The sequence below is a fragment of the Vombatus ursinus genome, unplaced genomic scaffold, assembly GCF_900497805.2.
Source record: "Vombatus ursinus unplaced genomic scaffold, bare-nosed wombat genome assembly UNPS02003217.1, whole genome shotgun sequence".
In the NCBI taxonomy this organism is placed as follows: domain Eukaryota; kingdom Metazoa; phylum Chordata; class Mammalia; order Diprotodontia; family Vombatidae; genus Vombatus; species Vombatus ursinus.
In genome coordinates this window covers 1-4,062 of record NW_020942995.1, presented here as the reverse complement: position 1 = coordinate 4,062, position 4,062 = coordinate 1, and the positions used below count along the sequence as shown (strand labels likewise).

Sequence of the window (4,062 nt, the reverse complement as noted above, 5' to 3'; positions counted from 1 at the left end):
ATTCTAACTCTCTGCTCCCTCCTCTGGAAGTCACTTGTCCTGAAGTCAAGTCTGATCCAAGTGCAGCGAAAGACATAGCATTGTGTTGAAACTCAGAGAACAGACTATTTTGATGTTTGCCTTTTGACAAACCTTACCCGGGTAAGTATAGCTATGGCATCTCCCAAGTGAAAGGATCTCGGGCCTTTTTGAGGAGGGGAAAAGGTGAAGACTTCTTACTGAACCAATGAAATCCCTGGGCTGTACATAGTAAGGACAGAGAATGGCGCTGGGGCGGCGGGATGGTGCTGAAGAGAACCCTCTTTGGAGTCCTAGTGAGTTGCTAGGATCCTTGAATTTAGGCGACATCAGAGAGGTCTGGTCCTTTTGCTTGTGGGTTCTACACAGTGCTTTTGCAATCCGATGCCCTCGGTGTCCCGTGGTCTTCATGTCTCTGGAGCAAATGAATGCAACGGGAAGATCTAGGCATTTCTTGGTAATTTCCAGTATCAGATTCCCTAGGACTCTCTTCCCGGACTCTATTCTCTCTAAAAGCCCTCGCTTTTAAAAGCACTCTCAAATCCAGGTCGGTTCCCCACTGCAGTGTGGAAATGGAGTTGAATAGAAATGGGAAGTGTGAAGTGGCTTTTACAGAAGTACTCTGTGGACCAGAAGTGTGAGCCACTGTAGGCGGTTGCTCCAGGAGGCGTAGGAAGAATGGCAAATCCTGAGCCCAGTTGTCTGGCTGATTCCTTCAGGAATAATAAATAACTATTCCAGGATGCTCTGAGTTTCCTAACAACATTTATGAAGGCTTTCGGAAGAGTGTGACATGCGGGTCGGTTGGCTCAGTTGGTTAGAGCGTGATGCTAATAACGCCAAGGTCGCGGGTTCGATCCCTGTACGGGCCACACTTGTTCTACTTCTAGAAGAGGTGGCAGAAACTCTTTGCTAGAGGGACAACGTGCCTCCTACACTCTTGAATGTAGGGTGTTTTGAAGAAATTCTATGGAAATCCAACAATCAATCCCAACAAGCGATCAAAGAATAAAGATTAAAAACAGTATCTCTCCTCGAGTGTTTTAGATACAAAATAGATACGTGGTGGAATTGGGAAAACATATCCTGTAGAGTGGGGCTTCTAGAGCTGACTCGGAAAGAGCTGAAAATCGGCCAGGCCGAGATGAGGAGCTAGTGTATTCCTGGACAGAGCCACAAGTCCCATGGTAGAGGCCTTGGGAGGTGGACTTGTCATTCATATTTTTTACTGCGTATGTATATGTCCCTTGACCAACCAGATCGTAAAAACTGCTTGAGAGCAGGGGCCACACCTAGAATCAAAATCCTCTTGTTCTGTACCCAGCAGTACCTGCTCACTAAATTGTTAATAAAGAGGTTGATTGCCACTTGGTTCCAGGCGCTCTCGCTTCTCAGTGAGCTTCGAGTTCCATCCAGGAAGGCTTTGAAGGGGTGGAACCGAAGCCCCTCTGGTCAGGAGCCATAGTGCTTTCACCTCGAAGAAAGGGCAGGTCATGACAGGATGACAGAGGATGTTTCCCCTTCTCCACAACGGGTAGCAAGTCCACTCTACTTTCCAGTGGTCCCCTGCTCTTTTTTGTCACTTTTTTTTTCTCAATGGGAGATACAGAATTCCGAAGCTCGTCTCCCCTTGACTCCAGACTCCGATGGGCCCTCTCTATGCAGGTCTGGCTCTCTTCCTTCTCCACTCTGAGTCGCCAGGGGCTGCTGACCTTTGCTTTCCCTTCTTGCTCCGGGGGAAGGGTCCCCAGGAGAATCACATCTCGGGCCTTTAGCTAGTTTAGGAAGGAGTTTCATCACAAAGGCAGGGATCCAAAGATCCAAATCTCTCAACTTCCCAGAAGCTTCCACCTCTAGCCGGGAGCCCTTGGCTCTTTGAGTTCCACGCACTTCGACCAGTTCCTGCCACGGGCTGCGGTCCCAGTTCTCTCTTTGCCTGGGACAGCTGGGGTCCAGGAGGTTTGTGTCCCTAAAGAAATCAAATTCGTGCTATTTCTCTGGCAAGCAGTGGCCAGGTCCATGTTTGGGTGATCTCCACTTTTCAAGGATGCAGGCTGTCCTAGTTAGTGTAGGCCTCAGCACCTATCTCACCCGGACTAATGTAGCGGCCCGGTTACCTGTTCTTCCTGCTTCTCGCTCGTTCCGCCCCCTACCCCCACCCCGATCGGTCCTGCTGCCAAAAGAATCTTCCTAAAGCGGGGCGTCTGGCCTTGCTGCTTTGCCGTTGGAGAATCTTCAGTGGCTCCCTATTACCTATTAGTCTAGGATACGAACTCCTCAGCTTGGCTTTTCTATCACGGCCTGCTCATTCTGCCCCCGGCCTCCCTTTCCAGACTAAGTTCAAATGACTCGCCTTCACACACTCTACCTTCCGGGTCAACTGGCCTACTTGCCGATCCCATCTGCTGCCTTCCTGCCTGGAAAATACCGGATCTCCTCGGACGAGCCTCTGGCAAGCCTTCGCTCCCTTCGAATCTCAGCTGAAACACTGGATGGCTCGGGCAGAGTTTCCTGCGATTCTGCCCGCACCCCTCCTTGCAGTTGTCAGAGGGCTCTCTCCCTAAATCATCTCGTTTTCACTTCTGGGCGTGGTTGTTCTAGTACGTAGGCTCCCGTAGGGCAGTTTAGTCTTCAGCTTTAGCACAGCAGCCAGCGCAACCTCCCGGACCTAGCAGGGGCTTAATAAATGCCCGTCAAATCTTTCCTCCCCTTCCCACCCCCGCCCCGAAAACGATCCAGTCCTGGCGCGCCTAGTAGCTCGGATCCCGGCTCCTGCCACTCTGCTGCAATGCAAGGAAAAAACAAAAATTCCGAGGGGAAAAAAAAAAAAAAAAGCACTGCTCCAGGTGAGGATCGAACTCACAACCTCGGCATCTCTCGCCCACTAGTACTGCTGTATAAGTACCGCGCGCTAACCGATTGCGCCACTGGAGCCGCGAAAGGCTCCTCCCTCGCCTCCCTCACCAGCCAGAGGCAACACAAGGAGTTAGCACTTCCAAATGGAATCTCGCCTCACACCTCACGGCTCCCGACCACTTAGCCACGACTGAACAGTCTTGGAGAGGATAGCACACATAGCATGTCTTGGACAAAAGGACAGCCAAGGGGAAAACGTCCGGCATGCCGGGCCCTTGGTACCACCAGCCCCTCTGTAGCCTACACCCACACCGCTGCCACGCCTTGGTCACCAGAAGCCCACCAGGACCCACGAACGGAACGACTTCTCTGTCACCAGGGGAAAAGTCTCAAATTGCAGATGGCTTCCACATCCATCGCTTTTGCTTCCTCAGAGAGACCGACATTTCCCCTCCACGCATCAGACCAATGTGTGCACTGAGCGCACACGCACACTGTGTGCGGGGGGAATGGGTAATATAGGAAGGGCTTCCCCAACCCTTTGCTATTGAGAATGCGAATGGGCCCAGGGAGGGCGGGAGTTTTTACTTGACCACAGATCTTTCCCTGATTTTGCAGCTTTCATTTTTTCTTTCAGAAAACAGGTAAAGCTTAAAGCAAAAAGGGGTGTGGGCCAAGCCTCCTGACAGAACCATCACAATTGTCCTGCCTCTAGTGGGGTGGGGGGAACTCGAAGCAGTGTGGGAAGATCTCAATACGTATACCTATGACTATACAGTGAGTTGTAGCCCTGATCATGAGAGGTAACAGTAACAATGAGGCAAGTTTGATTCATAGCAGGGTTTCAAGATCAGAACATGGATACAACAGGTGCTTGTCCGAGCTCAGAGAGCACCTGGTGCTGGTCAAAGCAATGCAACAATCATATGAAACAATTCTGGAATTTTGCTATGGCTGAGATCATCCAGAGGGTGAGCGCAAGGGATTGTTGTTATGCCAAGCTCAGGGCACAGCTTGCTTGCTGGGCCTTAGCTCTGGAAAACAGCATGTCTCCCAAAATCTTGACAGGTTCCAGCTGAGCCTTTTCTTCCACTAACCACTGACTGCTGAGTCCCGGTCTCTGTTGTCCTTTACCCAGATAACTGAAAGAGCTTCCTACCTGGTCTCCCTGGCTTGCATTACCCTTCC

The 4,062-nt window shown here is 51.0% G+C and overlaps 2 non-coding genes across 2 annotated transcripts; one reads left to right on the top strand and one right to left on the bottom strand.

Moving 5' to 3' along the window:
- Window positions 1-816: 816 nt before the first annotated feature.
- On the top strand, window positions 817-890 carry TRNAI-AAU. Its single transcript has one exon. It is a non-coding gene; the product is annotated as a tRNA-Ile (tRNA).
- Window positions 891-2,856: 1,966 nt separating this feature from the next.
- Window positions 2,857-2,952, bottom strand: TRNAI-UAU. The gene is made up of 2 exons: window positions 2,915-2,952; window positions 2,857-2,892 (listed from the first exon to the last, which is right to left on the bottom strand). It is a non-coding gene; the product is annotated as a tRNA-Ile (tRNA).
- Window positions 2,953-4,062: the final 1,110 nt, after the last annotated feature.